At 46.2% G+C, this 18581-nt stretch overlaps 1 long non-coding RNA gene across 1 annotated transcript; it reads left to right on the top strand.

Annotated features, from left to right (window-relative positions):
• The first annotated feature begins 13024 nt into the window (after window positions 1-13024).
• On the top strand, window positions 13025-17918 carry LOC311603350. Its single transcript, XR_014781062.1, has 3 exons — window positions 13025-13121; window positions 16209-16433; window positions 17454-17918. It is a non-coding gene; the product is annotated as an uncharacterized lncRNA (long non-coding RNA).
• Window positions 17919-18581: the final 663 nt, after the last annotated feature.

Below are 18581 nucleotides of genomic sequence, written 5' to 3'. Positions count from 1 at the left end.
CAGGTGTACATGCAGAGAGAACACTCATATACATTAAATAAATAAATCTTTAAAAATATATAAAGTATAAAAATAGTCTAGGCAGCCAGGCGGTGGTGGCGCGCGCCTTTAATCCCAGCACTTGGGAGGCAGAGGCAGGCAGATTGCTGTGAGTTCAAAGCCACTCTGGACTACAAAGTGAGTCCAGGACAGCCAAGGATACACAGAGAAACCCTGTCTCGGAAAAACAAACAAACTAAAACAAACAAACAAACAAAAAACCACCACCACAACAAAAGTAAATAAAATAAAAACAAGACAGTGGTGAGAAAGGTAAAAGCTGAGTCTAAAGTCTTACCATTCTTAGGTATCTGAAGGTGATAAGTAACTAGTTAGCCACAAATTTCTTAATAATAAGACAATGTCCATCTAACTCAGAGATATTTAACTCCCTGCCCCCCACCCCCACCCCCCCACCCCCACCCCCGCTGTCTTGGGGAGAGACCCTGCAAAACAAAGGGCTGTTTGCTGCTACTCTTTTTATATTATTTATTTATTTTTGGTTTTTCGAGACAGGGTTTCTCTGTATAGCCTTGGCTGTCCTGGACTTGCTTTGTAGATCAGGCTGGCCTCGAACTCACAGAGCTCTGCTTGCCTCTGACTCACTGACTGCTGGGATTAAAAGCATGAGACACCACCCTGTGTACGCTATCCTTTGTAATTCCTATTATACTGTGTTTAAATTAAACACAATTTACTTTCATAATATTTATAATAAATACTGGATGTTATGAAGAACGAAAATCCCAAATCATTCCATTATGCGAACAAAGACTCAGGAGCCAAGTGTTGGAGTGAAAACTTGTTAGCTCAGAAAGGCAGAGAAAGCACCCAGCTGACCCTCCTACGTTGCTCACGTTCCAGAGGAAAAAAACTAAATGCCAAAAGCTAAAAACCAAAAGCTTGCTAGCTCAGCAGACAGCTCAGGAGGCAAAAGCCAAAAGCCCAAACCCGAAGAGCCGCTTCTCCTCCACCGTATCATAAACGCCTTCCTCTCGAAGTCCTTCCTTCCTACTTAATCCGGCCAGCTGGTTTCTTGCTCCGTTTCCTTACCTAGGGTTAACTATTAAATCCTGTGTACAGAAAGCGCTTAGATTAAAGGTGTGTGTTAGGGCTGAGCCGCACCATAATCACCTATTTACAGTAAACAGAGTTCTTAGATTAAAGGTCTGTGTTAGGGCTCAACCACACTGTACAAGAGACAGGTTTTGTTTGTTTGTTTGTTTTGATTTGGTTTTTCGAGAAAGGATTTCTCTGTGTAGCCTTGACTATCCTGGGCTGTAGACCAGGCTGGCCTCAAACTCACAACGCTCCACCTGCCTCTGCCTCCCAAGTGCTGGGATTAAAGGTGTGTGCAACCGCCTAGGAAACAGATTTTTTACAGTTCACAATCTTGAGGTTCACAATGGAATCAAATATCCTGCAATAAAAACTTTTGCCCAAGTTACTGTATTTTCCATAATAGAAATGTTGAAAAACTCAATTTATTACATTTTGTTTTTTAAATTTTATTTTATTTAACATTTTAAAATTGTAATTAAAAAAAATAACATAGCCTGGCACTGTTGCACTTGCCTTTAATCCCAGGTAGAGGAAGGCAGATTTGAGGCCAGCTTGGTCTATATAGAGAGTTCTAGGACAGCAGGGTTACACAGAAACCGTGTCTCAGAAAAAAAAGAAAAAAGAAAAAAAAAGAAAAGAAAAGAATAAAAAAGCGAACAAAAGAAACATAGTTTACCATTTTCACTATTTTAAGTGTATGGCTCAGTAGTGTTAACTATACTCACATCACTGTACAATAGAGATCTAGACATCTTTTCATCATGTCAAACTGAAACTCTAAGCTCGTTGAGGGCTAATTTCCCATTTCCACCCACCAGCAATTCTGGGAAATCATCCCACTTTCTGCTCCTCTTAGTTTGACAGCTTCCCATACCTCACACAGATGGAATTGTGCAACATTCGTCTTTGTGACTGGCTTATTTCACATAATATAACGTACCCAATATCCCCGAGGTTCACCCATGTTGAATCCACAAGATTCTCCTCCTCTGGGCTGTTGTGAAGAACGATGTCATTGGTGTGGGTGCCCAAGCTCGACGCGCTATTCTAAACCACCACTCAGGGCCTGTAGTTGTAACTTACCTGGCAGAGCGCTTACCCAGCATACAGGAAGCCCAGGACTGTTTATACCTGGTGCAGTGGCACATACCTGTAATCTAGGCACTAGGGAGGTAGAGACAGGAGGATCCGTAGCTCAGGGTTATTCTTAGCTACAGAAGGTGTTTGAGATCAGAAGCCTTGCCTTGACAAGACCCTGTTTCAAACAAACAAACCAACAAAACAGTGGGACTTTATCTGGAGAGATAACTCCATAGTTAAGAGCTCGGGGAGGCCCGGAATCAGATCTGACACCCCACACAACAGACTGGACACTCTACAAATGCCTGTACCGTCTGCTGCAAGAGAAGCAGCGACCGGGCCACTGCAGCGGCCTTGCTTCCAGCCGAACCAAGAAAACGCAAGCCTCAGATTCAGGGAGAGACCCTGGCTCAAAGAAAACAGATGGAGCGTGACAGAGAGCAGCAGTAGAAAGAAGCCCTCTTCCAGCCTGTGCCCTTGTGCAAATACTAGTCCAATAGTGAGATTCTGTACAAAACACAAACAAACAAACACACGAACAATCAAAAAAACCCAGCAGCAACAGCAAAAGGGCCTAGAGCTTGTGTAAAGTCCCTCGTGAGCCTGCCCACCTTCACGTTCTTGATATCCAGTCACCCTGGGCCAATCAAAGCCCAGCCTCTTGAGAAGGTTGGCCTTGGAAGCCTAAGAAGTTCAATATGGGAGTTAAGGGGTGATGCGGAAGGTGCTCTGAAAAGACCCAGGGTGGCATAAGCCGGGCATATGGTCTTTGTGATCTGTGGGTCTCTGTAATGGTTTCTCTCAACCCCTACCTGTTCCAACCTATGCCCTCGATTGGCTTCTGGGAGTATTGAGCTATGATCTTCATGGGTATAATTCTCCCCCACCCCCCACCCCACCCCTGCAAGCTCATTTTTTTTAAAGTTTTTTTAAAAAATTATGTATATAGTGTTCTGCCTGCATGTACACTTGCAGGTCAGAAGAGGGACTTCTAAATGGTTGTGAGCCACCATGTGGTTGCTGGGAATTGAACTCAGGACCTCTGGAAGAGCAGTCAGTGCTCTGAGCCACCTCTCCAGCCCACACAAGCTCATTGTTTTTGTTTCTGAGGCAGGGGTCTCTTTATACAGCCCTGGCTGTCTTGGAACTCTCTCTGCAGACCAAGTTAGCCTCAAACTGACAGAGATCTCCCTGCCTCTGCCTCCCCAGTGGTGAGATTAAAGACATACATGCCTGGCCCTCAAATTTAATTTTTTTAAAAATTAAATTGCAAACTTAAGTTAAAAAATATTATGAGGCTGTACCTTGGTGTTCGTATGCAGGACCGGTTAGGATCTCTTGAATTATCAGGAGGCAGTTCTTCACTATGGGAACACAGCAGGTCCCTTTCTAAACTGGAGGCTGAGTGAAGCCTCTCGCTATCTGGCTGGACAGTTTCCCACTGTGTGAGGTGACAGCTTGTTCTTGGACAGGAAATTATATAAGCGCCGCTTTTTCTCTAATGACCTGGAAAGTGTGCAATCAACACTTGTGGAACTGACTTCCTGCAGGGACTTGTCTTAATGGACGTGTGACCCAAGTCCTCCACCAACACCTCAGATACTTTCCACAGTGAGGGGCCAGTATGGGATATGGGGTCTCCAAACTTATGGTGGAGGAGGGTTGCGTTCCCTCTGGGGCCTTTGGGAGGGGTAGGAGTTATTTCCTTCCTCTGTGCGCGGTGGCTTTATGGCCACCTGGTAGCCTCAGATGACTTTTGGTAAAGTCCTTTTCATAGGCAGCGTGGCTCGGAGAGCTGGGTGATGGTTGCCAGGGCTCAGCGGCTGCTATCTGTCTCTAGGAAGGAAGTTAAGCACCAGGGGGCTTCCTCATTTCCCAGTCTACCCCATCTGCCTTTCCTGTCATCAGCCACCAATTAGCATGCTGGGCTCCAGTTTATCCAACCTTTTCCCTTTTGAGGCCTGGGGGTGAATGGAGGAAGGACGTCGCCTGAGGCTTAGAGTCCACTACGTAGTCACGAGCCGTGCATGGCTACTGAAGCCTCCTGTGTGTGGCTATTAATTTCAATTAAATACAAAGACAGAGTCAGTGCCTTAGTTGTGCTAATCCTATTTCTGGTTCTTGTAATGGGGCTTTGCAGAAACAGAACACACCCATTGCCATGGGAAGAGCCACAGGGTGTTGTTATCAGCGCTCCCTGCTTTCCTTTGCAGTTTTGTCTTTTTTTTTTTTAAGATTTATTTATTTATTGAGTTATTTATTTATTTATTATGTATACAGTGCTCTGTCTGCATGTACACCTACAGGCCAGAAGAGAGCATTATATCATATTATAGATGCCACCATGTGGTTGCTGGGAATTGAACTCAGGACCTCTGGAAGAGCAGTCAGTGCTCTTAACCTCTGAGCCATCTCTCCAGCCCCTGCAGTTCTGTTTAAAGTGTTTGAAAGCTGCCACCGTCGTCATCCAGCCAGAGGCCTAGAGCTTGGGGTCCACTGAGATCCAAAAGCTGGGGTGAACAGCTGGAGAACACCTCCCCTTATCACTCTGCAGAAACCCTATGCTCTGGAGGATTGCTCTCCCTGAGAGCGACGCCTACAGTTCAGAAGTCTCCAGGTCTTCTAAGTGGATGCTGGCTGGTGGTGAACATTCTGCTGTGCTCGTCGCTGGCCACCAAACCCATTGAATGGATCTTGCTAGGTGAGCCCAGCCTTGCCTGCTCTTTTCATCTGTGTTTCCCTGGAAGCAGAGTTTGGTTACCAGGTTCGGGAGGAAGCAGGGACCAGTGTCTATCTACAAGATCTGTAGCAGGGAAAATGTCCCAGAATAACTCAGCAGGACCTCCGGGACAGACAACATTGGAACTCCATCTGAGGTTCTATTTCACCTGCTGTTTTAGGTGCGATCTCACTGCTGTGACAAAATACCCCAGAAAAGGACTCATGAATTTGGGTTCGCAGTGTGAAGTACAGTGGGCCAAATCACCACAGTGGCAGGAATTTGAGAGTCAGGAAGCTACTGGGACTACAGAGGCAAGTGCCTAAGGCTCGCCTTTCTTGCCTCTCAACCCAAGCCAACTTGAAGAACAAATCTCAGTAGAGCAGCAAAGTGGAGGCAGAGGAGCCTCGCCACGCAGCAGAAACCCCAGCACCAGTCTTGCCAAATTCCATGTGACAATAACCTCCACACTTGGACAACTTCCTTCTCGGTTTAGTTGGAGTTGAGTCTCTGTTACTTATAACCAAAGAAGCCTTCATACAGTCGTCAGCCTACAAGGCTTGTGGGTGGTGGGAGAGGAAGCCTTTGCTTAGAGACCAAGTTCAAGTCCTTGTCAAAGCATCTGTGTTGTAGCTACTCTTCTGTTGCTGTGAAGAGACACTATGACCGAGGCCACTTATGAAAGAGAGCATTTAATAGGGCGCTCTCTTACAGTTTCAGAGGGTGAGTCCATGACCATGGTGTGAAGCATGGCAGCTGACAAGCATGCACGGTACTGGAGCAGTAGCTGGGCGGGGGGGGGGGGGGGGGGCGCACATAGGGGAGCAGACCTTGCATGGGCTTTTGAAATCTCAAGGCTCACCCTCAGCGACACCTTTCTTTCTTTCTTTCTTTCTTTCTTTCTTTCTTTCTTCCTTTCTTTCTTTTTTTTCCCCCTTCTCTTTTTGGCTTTTTGAGACAGGGTTTCTCTGTGTAATAGCCCTGGCTGTCCTGGAACTCTTTTTGTAGACCAGGCTGGCCTTAAACTCATAGGAATCCACCTGCCTTTGCCTCCCAAGTGCTGGGATTACAGTCGTGCGCCTCCACAGCCCAGCTTAGGCCACACCTCTTGATCCTCCCTAAACAGTCCCGCCTACTAGGGACCAAACACTCAAACAGGAGCCTCAGGGAGCCCCATTCTCATTCAAACCACCACAGCCTGTGAGGCGTGGCCAGATGAAGAAGACGTACTCTCCAGAGACTAATATCGCTCGTAGGTTTCCTTCCTAATGCTAGCCTCTGTTCCTGATAACTTTTTTTTTCCCCTCTTCTGCTTTCTAAATTCCCCTCACTACAAAAACTCTGGTTAGGAGCTGAAGAGTCCGCTCAGCAGGCAAGTGTACTTGCTGCTCTCCCCAAGGTCCTGGGTTCAATTCCCAGCACTGACACGGTGGCTCACAACTTTTGGTGACTAACTCCCAGGGTATCTAACTCCCTTTTTTGACCTATGAGGGCAGCAGGTACACACATGCACCTATATATACACGCAGCAAAAGCTCTCATACACATAATTTTTTTTTTTTTTTTTTTTTTTTACGAATCTAGTAAAACAAAACAAAAACCTCTGGTTAGAGTCCTTTGCCTCTAGGGCCTTTCCTAGCAATGCATGTAGTGAATTCGGTACCCTCTATGCTCTAGTTCAATTAGCAAAGACATCTGCTTCCCTTGTCTAGAATGAAACTAAAATTTTGCTGTTCCACAGGGTCAATGTCAGAGATGGAGTACAACGCTTTTTGTTTCTGAGTCAGATAAGTTTCCTCTGAGATGGAAGCGGTTCATCCAGCAGGGAATCTCCTCAAGCAGGAACAGCTTCTGGAAGTCCCTGAAACTGACTGGATTCCCTAGCCCCCTTCCTCCCAGAATAAACAAGCCAGGCTGCAAAGAAAGAAGACTCTGAGATGGGCAGAGCTGAAAGACACAGAAGCCAAGCAAACTGCCCGGGAAAGGTTTGGGCCAGAGTCTATAGGAAAGGACGCCCAGCAACCTGCTGAGCTGCCTGCAGTGTGCTCCGGGGGTACTCAGCTTTTGTCATCTGTCACCCATGCTGGGGTGGGTGGGCTTTGGTGATGCAGCTGTCCTTGTGTCATTTCTGCTCCTGCAAGTAACCCCAATAAAAGTCATTGTTTCACCAAGCTGGACTTTGGTGATAACCTTAGTTCGCTCTGGTGTGGGATTCCTATTTGGGGGTGAGTAGATGTGTGTGTGTGTGTGTGTGTGTGTGTGTGTGTGTGTGTGTGTGTGTTGTGTCTCCCCCAGAAAAAGCTTTGTCACATACACCCTGACAAAAGGCCAGTATAACGTCTGCCACACAACAGACCTCAATGGCTGTTTAGGGATCAGAAAATGTGTGGAACGTGATTTTAAAGTAGAAAATAGCTGGGATGTCCCAGTGTGGGAACAACTAGAGGCAAGCTGCTTCCAGGTCTCCTTAGATGAGAGACAAGCGTGCTTCGACAACGGGCTGCATTCCGGTGTTAAAGCTATCCTGTGTTAAAGCCTCTTGCCGGGACCCACGTCAGAGATGAAGATAGGGAAAGGAAGGGGGCGGAAGGGAGGGAGGGCAAGACTCAGGTCCTTGCAGCTCAGAGCTGTCTCTCCCAACTGGAGAAACTGGTGTCTTAGCTCCTCTGCCACTTCTTACCCTGATCCATTTCAACACTCCTTAATTGTTTTCCACTTGTGACTCCATTTCACATAAGAAATTTTTATATGACTCTAGGTATACGGATATATAAAATAGAGTAAAGAGAAAATCATTTTCTGAGCCAGGCATGGTGGCGCACACCTGTAATCCCAGCATTCTGGGAGACAGAGGCAGGCAGATTGCTATGAGTTCAAGGCCAGCCTGGTCTACAAAGTGAGGCTAGGACAGCCAAGACTACACGGAGAAACCCTGTTAGGAATAAAAATCATTTTCTGATGATAAACCATACAGAAATTGATTTTGAACCAATTTTTGGTATATATGTATATAGCTTTTGTATTTATTAAAGATGCTGTAAAATGTTGTATTAATGAGATAGGTGTGTTTACTTATTTTTAAAATAATTTTTGAGACAAGTTCCTACTATGTAACCCTGGCTGGCCTGGAATTTGCTATGTAGAGCAGGTTGGCCTTGAACTCACAGAGACCTACTTGTCTCTGCCTTCTAAATGCTGAAATCAAAGGTGTGAGCCACCACACATGGCAATAACTTTTTTTAAAGTTTTATTTATTTTTAGCCAGGCCGTAGTGGCACATGCTTTCAGTCCCAGCACTCAGGAGGCAGAGGCAGGTGGATCGCTGGGAGTTTGAGGCCAGTCTGGTCTACAGAGCAAATTTCAAGATAGCAAGGGCTACACAGAGAAACCCTATCTAGAAACCCCTCCTCCTCCAAAAAAAGTTTTATCTATTTTTATTTCATGTGTATGAGGGTTTTGCCTGCATGTATGGCGTATGTATCAAGTATGTACCAGCTGCCCTCGGAGGTCAGAGGAGGATGCTCAGACCCGGGGTTATGGATGGTTGTCAGCTGCCATGTGGGTTCTGGGAACTGAACCTGGGTCCTCTGGAAGAGCAGCCAGTGTTCCTAACTGCTAAGCCATCACTCCAGCCCTCCCCATTTAATTTTTTATTTTTCCGAGACAGGGTCTCTCTGTGTTAGCCTTGGCTGTCCTGGACTAGCTTTGTAGACTAGGCTGGCCTCGAACTCACAGTGATCCACCTGCCTCTGCCTCCCAAGTGCTGGATTAAAGGCGTGCGCCACCACGCCCGGCTTAATAAATGTTTAAAATACAAAACTCATGTCAATAATTCAAACAATAATGTTGTGGTTGTTCTGTTTTGTGGGACTAGGAATTGAACCTGTGACCTCACAAATGCCAAGCAAGTACGTCATCACTAAGCTACAGTTCCGGTCCTCAAATAGCAGTTTTTAAAATCAAACTTTCTAACACAATAAACTTCAGAGACACACCAAGTTGACCTTTCTTCATGCTGAAGGAGAGTGGGAGAATGGTACAAATAAATAAATAAATAAAATCTTTGTTTTCCATAAGCTCTTATGTTTCTATGAGAGCAGAAAGTTTTGTACGTACACTAAAAACACTGCAATTCTCGGCACAGAGGAGTCTGTGAGCCTTGCGCAGTGTGTGAGCATGTGCAGTACGAAGTGCAAGCGAGCTCGCCTAACCGAGGCCGTGCTAAGTCATGCCCCGCCTTTGTCGGGTACAGCCAGAAGAGCCTTGGAGTCCTTAAGGGCCTCCTTTCGAATTTTCCCTATAGGGCTTCTTCCACCAGATGTGAGTCGGAATGGCATCCAGCCATTTCCCAAACATCCTCCCCAAACTAAAAGTGCCCAGGATTGGACAACATTCAAGCTATTAAAACTCATTTAAAAGCCTTTTGAGTGGTGAGAAGATCCTTGAGATAAGCACATACCTTGTTCTTTGAAAAGCAAATACATGCCTTCTGAGTCACTGTTAACCCTGCGGGCGGGGGTGGAATGCCTTTCTTCCATTCAGGTATTATAATAATAAACGGTCACACCGAAAACACAGTTTGGGAAATATAGACCCGCAGATCTTTTCTATTTGTTTTGGAGTTTGTTATTTGATTTGGTTACTTGTTTTCCTCCTAGAGCAAAGCCACATCTTAGACTAAGTGTATATGTCCCAGTAACCAGGACAGTTGACAAGTGCCTACTGGGCGCATTGATGGATCGATGGGGGTGTGGCTGGATGGTTGGATGACTGGGTAAGTTCCCTTCCTAGATAACCTAACTGAACTAAAGCTCACTGGGAAAGCCACATCTATCTTAGTGATTCTGCACGTGGGAGTGGAGGGGCTTCTCCGGCTATTGGAATCTCTGGCTCCACGTAGCAATAAGGAAAGTAGGATATTGAGTTTGGACGTGGAAACCCAGCACTTATAACTTGAAATTAAAAAAAGAAAATAACCAAACAACAATAACAACCAACCACTATTAGCTATCTCTGTGTGTTAGGAACTGCTAACCACCCTACCAGTGCTTCCTCCTGTCAGACTGAGTTACTGAGACCTTAAATGATTCCTCAAGGGATAGGGCTAGCGGGGGTGGGTGGTGATGGAGATGGTGATGGTGGTGGTGGTGGGTGATGGTGGTGGTGGTGGGTGGTGGTGGGTGATGGTGGGGGTGGGGGTGGGGGTGGTGCTGGCACCTGCCTAGGATCCCAGCTCCTCAAGAGGCTGAACCAGGAAGAGCCCTCATTCAAGACCAGCTCAGGCAAATTAGCAAGACTCTGTCTCAAAAATAAAATAAGAGGCAGGGACATAGCTTAGAAGCAGCATGCTTGCCTTTATGAGGCCCCGGGCTTGATTCTTATTGGATGAAAATGGGGATATGACCGCTCTTAGGTATGAAATTCAATATCTTAATTTTCTTAGTGCCACATGGAGTCAGAGATTCGAACAGCCAGAGGAGACCCTCCTCTCAGTTAATCCGTGTGCAGAATCTTTAAGATAGATGTGGCTTTCCTGGGGAGCTTTAGTTCACAGTTACCTTATCCACGAAACGACTTACCCAGCCATCCAACCAGCTGGCCACACACTCATTGATCCATCAATGAGCCCAGTAGGCGCTTGTTTTTATTGTAGATATGAGGGAGAGCATAGCTGGAGGCATCTGGAAGGGTCCAGGCTGAACATGCCCAGCAGAATAGACGGGGCCATGAGAAGACAGAGAAGGAGAGAGGGAGAGAGGGAGAGGCTAGCAGACCAAGAGAAGAGTCAAGGACCAAAAGAAGATGAACAAAAGAGGCAAAAATGGCTGAATTATAAGGAAAAGAGAAGTGAGGAGAAGGGAAATGAAGCTCAGGGGTTGGAGAGGTTTAGGGTAGAGTGTTCGTGCCTGTGTGGACGTGGGGGTGGGTGAGAAGTGCTGAGGGGAGCTAAGATGCTAAGGGCCCCTCAGCATTTGCCTTGAGTTTCTTTGAGACCTAACACTTACACCTCATAAAGCAAACACAAAACTTTAAAGAGAACTCTGTGCGGTTGGGGTGGAGAGATGGCTCAGTGGGTAAGAGCACTTGCTCTTCTACAGAGGAGCCGGATTCAGTTCCCGGCACCTACACAGTGGCTCATCAACACTGATAACTCCAAGTCCAGAAGATCTGATGTCCTCTTCTGACCTCTGAGGGCACCAGCATGCATGTGGCACACACACACGTACACACACACACACACACACACACACACACACACACACACACACACGAAAGCAAAACATTCTTACACATAAAATAAAAAGTAAGTCACATCTGTGTGTTGACTGAGACTAACCTTCCAAAGAGACTGCAAAGCCCTGCAGAGAAAAAGCAGGCCCTTTGACTGGACCACAGGGAGGCAGGGGGGAGCGATGTATTGGAGTAACAAGACCTTCTGTGGAGAGGGGTACTGAACTGGTTGGGGCTGAGGAGAAGTCTAGGGGTTTGCTGGAGTCTAAGCCCAACAGGAAGCCAACTCTGTTCAACGGTGCTTGGTCCCTTGGCTTTGCTCCATCAGTAGCTCAGGGTCCACGTTCTAGCAGCAGGCGTTCTGGGCGGCAGGGCTGCTGCTGGCGTGGGAGCCTGTGGTCGCCACCACGCCTGGCTCTGCTCACCTTTTAGAATCATCTAGCTTGACTTCCACGTGTTCTGAGCCTTTTCTGTTTTTTCTCTTCCCTGCTTCTGAGCTTTATGACCATGTCCACATTCTTCATTCTCCTTCTGTCATTCATTTACCAAGCCCCGAGACAAGTTTGTGATTCCCTGTTGGGTACAGAAAGCTCCCGGCGCGTTTTGAGGTACTCAGATTCCGGTAAATTGGAGAGAGCAGATTAAAGGGTTTAATTTGTTGAAGTTCTCTCCCACTTTGCCTTCTCTGGCCCAGTAGCTGGCTGCCTGAGGTCAGGGGTAGGCAATTTTGGTGGCTAAGAGCACAGATTTAGGCTGCAGAGAGGCCTGGGTTCCTGTCTTCACCCTGCCATCAAGGATCAGGTGACACATTGGATAAGTGACCTGACCTTCTGGACTCCACGTTAGTTCTCGCTCTCCTTTATCTTCCTTCCTTCCTTCCTTCCTTCCTTCCTTCCTAGAGACAAAGTCTCACAGAAAGCCAAAGTCTCATAAAGTTCAAGAATGACTTTGAACTTCTGACCTTCCTGTCTTCATCCTCCATCTCCTGGGTGCTGGGATTACAGCCTGGTTTGCAGGGTACCAGGGATGGAACCCAAAGCTTCTTACATGGTATAAGGGACTCTAGCAATTGAGCTATGCTGGGCGTGGTGGCAGACGATTGTAATTCCAGTACTCAGGGAAGCAGAGACAGGCGGCTCTCCGTGAGTCCAAGGCCAGCCTGGTCTACAAAGCAAGTTCCAGTACAGCCAAGGCTACAGAGAGAAACCCTGTCTCGAAAAAACAAAAAACACCAAACACAGAGAAACCCTCTCCCGAAGAAACAAAACAAAAGCCCTCAAAACAAAAGAAAACCAGCTGAGCTACATCTGCAGCCCTAGGTTTTGTTTTGTTTTAATACGGTAGAATCCAAGGTTGTCAAGGTTGAAGGAGAACCTGAAAATTCTCAAAGGATGGTACGAAAACAGCCTTGTTACATACAAGAGAGTAACAAAGGATGACAAAGAACAGGCTGATTCCATATGAAGAAACTGGAGTGCCTGGCAGCCACGAATAAGATGGGCCTGTGAGCCTTGTCACTGTGCAGGTGGAAATGCTCGCCTATGCCATTCAACCCCCGTGTCAATTCTCCACTTTCCTGGATGAGTTGCTGACTTAGGAGGCTCTCAGGGCTGGGCCACAGTTACCCTAGCGTGCTTATCACCAACTCGTGTTTCCTGCACGGTCTGGTGCAGAAACAAAGGGAAGGGTACGCAGAGTGGGCTACGTGGGTTTGCAGGCTTGACTGCCCTCGCATCTCAGGAAAGACAGGGTAACCAGGGCTGAGAACTCACAGGCCAGAGAGGAAAACACAGCCACAATTATAGTCATGGAGAACTGCCTCCCTCTGCAAGCAACTGGGCAATTACCTACTAATTAAGCTCTTGTTCATTGTTTTGGAAGGATACAGGGGAGTCCCCGGAAGACCTGCCCTAACCCTGCTGCTCACCAACGTGTTGAAGACAGAGAAACAGCCCATGAGTCAAGGTGGAACTCCTCTGTCTGATTTAAGGTACATCCAGACAAAGTCAGGAGGCGTCACAAGCAAGACCCCTTTCATCTTTTGGAGCATGGGGGGGGCTGTCAGTGTGGGTGAAGGTGCACACGTGCACACCCACAAAATAAATGAATGCAATAAATTTTTTATGAGGCTGGAGACATGGCTCAGTAGTTAAGAGCAGAGGATGGAGTTTGGCTCCCTGCTCCCACATTCAGAAGCTCATAAGCACCTGTGGTTCCAGGGCCAGGGGCATTGAATGCTCCACAGGTGCCTGTGTTCAGTTTGAGGTGCTTACCCCTATACACCATCATTTTTTTTATCTTTTTTTTTTTTAAAGAACGCACATACTGAGCCAGGCGTGGTGGCGCACGCCTTTAATCCCAGCACTCGGGAGGCAGAGGAGGGCGGATCGCTGTGAGTTCGAGGCCAGCCTGGTCTACAAAGTGAGTCCAGGATAACCAAGGCTACACAGAGAGACCCTGTCTCGAAAAACCAAAAAAATAAAAAAATAAAAAAAAAGAACGCACATACTAAAAAAAAAAAAAATTAAAAAAAAAAAAAAAGAACGCACATACTGAGCCAGGCATGGTAACATGCACTTTACTCCCAGCATTCAGGAGACAAAAGTAGGTAAATTTCCGACTTTGGTGTCAGCCTGGTCTATGTAACAAGATGCAGGCCAGCCAGAGCTATACAGAAACTGAAAAACCAAATCAAACCAACAAATTAACAAACAAACACCCCAAGAATATACATTCTAAAGTGTGATGTGCACGCTTGTAATCCCAGCTCTCTGAAGGTGGGTGTAGGAGGATCAGAGGTTCAAGGCCAGCCTTGGATATGTGAGGCCTTTGGAATATGTCAAGGAAACAACAAAAAAAAAAGAATGCAGATCTAAAGCTGCACGTGGTGGCGCACGCCTTCAATCCCAGCACTTGGGAGGCAGAGGCAGAGGGATCCTTGTGAGTTCGAGGCCAGCCTGGTCTACAAAGTGAGTCTAGGACAGCCAAGGCTACACAGAGAAACCCTGTCTTGAAAACCTAAAAAAAAGAAAGAAAGAAAAGAAAAAAAAGAATGCAGATCTATATCAGCTCTGAATTAGACACTTCCTAGTGATTCTTATGAACCCTGTGCCTAAAAAGCTCAGGTACAGAAGGACCCCAAAGTCACCCCCCCCGCCCCCGACACCTCCCAACCTGCCCTCCAATACCATTTCACCCAGTGGGTCTCCCCCAGACAATCTTTCACTTTGACGCGGAGCAGGGTGTAGCTTGCTAATCTCTACACAGCCATGCAGCCCACAGGCCAGAAGTCAGGGAATGAAATGCAAGCCATGTATAAAGCAAAGCAAACCCAGCGCCTTAGAGGCTGCCCACCCTGCGGGTGCTGACTCCCTGCCTCAGGTGTTGTGAGTGCTGACCAGGTAGGGCCTTTTTTATCTACTGATAAGCTAGGTGAACATAAGAGATCTCCAGAAGTAGTTCACACGGGTCTCCCCGCTTCTTGAAAAACCGCAAGTGATTGGCAAATGTTTCTGCTGCAGACACCAAGTTAAACAACAGCTCATTTCCTTCAGACTGCCCACGGGGTGGCAGTGAGCTGTCCAGGGGACAGTCGCTCTCTCCCTTCCCCCAACACTTCTTCCTTTTTCTGATGTCACGCTTTTCGGACACCAAGAACAGAGGAAGCTATCAATAAAGAATTTCAAAGAAGAGGACTCGGCTCCTTCCCTCCCCTCAACTTCCCTCCCCCACCTCCAACCTCCCTCCCCCACCCCCAACCCCCCCAGGCTACAGCCCTCTTTAAGAGTTAATTATAAACCTCTCTTTCCAGTTGCTTTGCAGCAGAGCTTGGGGCCTCAAGGCCTTGAATTATTGAGTGCTCTGAGGCACTGAATTACAGTGTCTATAACTTCATATAGAATTCTCTGCTGAAATGCAGAACTGAGTCTGCCCTTCCCCGACTCACGGGCATCCTAAAATGCTGTTACATTGACAGATTTTTGTTTGTCTTTGTTTTTTGAGACAGGGTTCCTCTGTGTAGCCTTGACTGTCCTGGACTGGCTTTGTAGATCAGGCTGGCCTTGAACTCACAAAGATCCACCTCCCTCTGCTCCCAAGTGCTGGGATTAAAGGCGTGCACCACTACCACCCGGTATGACAGTGTCTTTCTCTATAGTCTCGACTGGCCTCAAATTTACATATCATAAAATTTTACTTATTTAATAAAAAAAATACCCTGATGATTTTAAAAAATGATTTATTAATATTTCTAACATGTACTAGTAGTTTTGCTTGCATGTATGTCTGTATGAGGGTGTCAGATCCCCTGAAACTGATGTTATAGACAGTTGTGAGCTGCCATATGGGTGTTAGGAATTGAACCCAGATCTTCTGGAGGAGCAACCAATGCTCTTAACTCCGTCCTGATGGAGTTTTAAAATGTATCATTTTATTTATATGAATGGGTGTTTTGATCGCGTGGGTATTTGTGCACTACATGCATGCCTGATTTCCGTGGAGGACAGAAGAGGGCATCAGATCCCCTGGAACTGGCACTACAGATAGTTGTGAATTTCTCAGCGGGTGCTAGGAATCGAACCTGGGTCCTTTAGGAAGGGGAACCAACACTTTTAACCACTGAGTTATCTCTCCCATCCCCCCAGTTTACTCATCAAAAAATGTACAATTCAGCTGGATGTGGTGGTACCTACTTTTGTTTTGTTTGTTTGTTTTTGTTTTGCAAGACAGGGTTTCTCTGTGTAGCCTTGGCTGTCCTGCCTTGAACTCACAGGGATCCATATGCCTCCACCTCCCGAGTGCTGGGATTTAAGGCATGCGCCACCAATGCCCGACTGGTACCTACTTTTGATCTCAGTACTCATTAAAGAGACTGTTGACTACTCTTGGCTGTCAATTTGAATATATGTGGAACTAAAACCCTAAAATGGAAAGCACACCTGTGAGGGATTTTTTTTTTTTTTTTTTTTTTGCTTAATTTCAAGTAAGGAGATCCTCTTCTAATATGGATCTTTGAGTTAGGAAGACACACCTATAATCCAGATCTTTTGAACTAGGAAAAGACATACTTTTATTCCAGATCTAATCTGGGCCACCCCTTCTGATGGAAGCCAGCACAAAGACATGAAAGCCTTTTGTTCTTTGTCTGCCTACCCTCGCCTGCTAGCAAGTTCACTGGCATCAGAGCCTACTTCTTCGGGATCCCAGTATGTACTGAAGACCAGCTGAGACCACCAGTCTTGTGGATGGAGCAACTACTTTCTGTTGCTAGACAGCCACAGTTGGATTAACTGGACCACAGCCTGTAAGTCATTTCAATAAATCCCTGTTCTATCCATAAATACAGAAAGAGTCAATCTGTAAATTCTGTTACTCCCGAGATCACTGACTAATGCAGATATTGAGACAGCTACTCATAAAGGAGGCTGGAGGCAAGAGGATCACTTAAGCCTGGAGTTCCCAGAGCAGTGTGGAGCTAGGTCCGGAGGATCACCACTTCAAGGCTTGTCTGAGAGCTATAAAGTAAGCTCAAGACTGGCCTGGGCACTTAATAAGACTCTATCTTAAAATAAAAACCAAAGGGCCTTGGGAGGCAGAGGCAGGTGGATCTCTGTGAGGTCGAGGCCAGCCTAGTCTACAAAGTGAGTCCAGGACAGCCAAGGCTAACACAGAGAGACCCTGTCTCAAAAACCAAAACAAATCAAAACAAAAGAACAACAAAACAAAACAAATAAAAAGCAAAGGGCAAGGCATATACAGCTCAGTTGAAGAACATTTGTCTAGTATGCATGAGGCTATGGGTTCAAGCCCCAGCACAACCAAATGAGTAACCACAGTAACAACAAAACAAAACACACACCACCACTCCCAAAACCCAACCTGACCCAGCTGGTTAAATTGTAATTTAAAATGTTCAAGTCTGGCTATTGTGTAACTCAGTGAGAGAAACCATGTTTGACAGGGGTACAATTTCCAATACAAAACCCCAGCTCAACAGTTACAATAACTAGTGCAATTGTCACAGTGCTTTAGAGTCCTGAACTGGTTGTCAGTTTGTCCTCATCCCTTCTAACTTCCTATTCTGGACAGTCTTACAAATCGAGTTATACAATATTTGCTTCTTTGTTATTGGTTTCCCAGCAATATGCTTTCAGGCTCACCCATGAATTGAGATTTCATTCAATTGTACTCTACATGGCATTCCCTTTGGCATCAGCGGTTGGTGGCCATTGGGATTTCTATTGTGGGTCTGTTATGAACAATGCGGCTATGAGCGTGTGTGCTCACAGTTGTGTGTGGACAGGTGTTCTCTTGTTTCTCCTAGGTACATTCCTGGGCCTGGAATTGTGGGTCATAAAGCAAATCTAACCTTTGAAGAATGGCCAGACTGTTCTACAAAAAGGGGTGCACCAGCACCAGCAGTGTGAGAGGGTTACAGGTCCCCCCCCCATTCCATGCGGTCACGTGCCTCTCCTTACATGCATCCTAGTGGATGCAGCAGTGTTGCACTGTTTCTTATTCACATGTCTTTGGCTAATGATGTTGGTGTGTTTCTTGTTCATTTCTATAACTTCTTTGGGCAGGTGTCCATTCAGATCGTTTGCTCATTTAAAAATTGGCTTGTCAAGCAGGGCGTGGTGGCACATGCCTTTAATCCCAGCACTTGGGAGGCAGAGGCATGTGGATCTTTGTGGGTTCGAGGCCAGCCTGGTCTACAAGTGAGTCCAGGACAGCCAAGGCTACACAGAGAAACCCTATCTCAAAAAACCAAACCAAACCAAAAAACAAACAAACAAACAAACTGGGCTGTCAAAGCAGGCATGATGGTGCAGGTCTATACTCCCAGCACTCAGGGAGACAGAGGCAGGTGGATCTCTGAGTTCAAGGCCAACCTGGTCTATAAATTGAGTCCAGGACAGCCAAGGCTACGCTGAGAAACCCTGTCTTGAAAAAAACAAACAAAATAAAAACAACAACAAAAACTCGAGTTGTCTTCTTTTTATTGAGTTGTAGGGGGTCTCATGTATTATAATAAAGTCCCCTATTGAGATCATATTTACAGAAACTTTCTCCTGTTCTTTGGAATATCTTTTCTTTTTTCTTTTTTTTTTTGGGGGGGGCGGTATGGGACAGGGTTTCGAGACAGGGTTTCTCTGTGTAGCCTTGGCTGTCCTAGACTTGCTTTGTAGACTAGGCTGGCCTCAAACTCGAAGCAATCTCCCTCTCAAGTGCCTCTGCCTCTCAAGTGCTGGGATTAAAGGCGTACATTACCATTCCTGGCTTCTTTCATAAGACACGATCTCATTTTGTAGTCCAGGATGGAGGTCACTATGTGGTCCTAACTGCTAGGACACCCTAGACCTTCCCTTCTAATACATAAACAATTTCATGCTGTGAAGCTTATTATTATTTTTCCCTTTTGTTGCATGTGACACACTTTTTCTTCCTTGTT

This window comes from Acomys minous (genome assembly GCF_964271855.1).
Source record: "Acomys minous genome assembly, chromosome: 8".
NCBI classification, from domain to species: Eukaryota; Metazoa; Chordata; class Mammalia; order Rodentia; family Muridae; genus Acomys; species Acomys minous.
The sequence above is the reverse complement of the archived record's forward strand: the minus strand, read 5'-3'. Positions and strand labels throughout refer to the sequence as shown.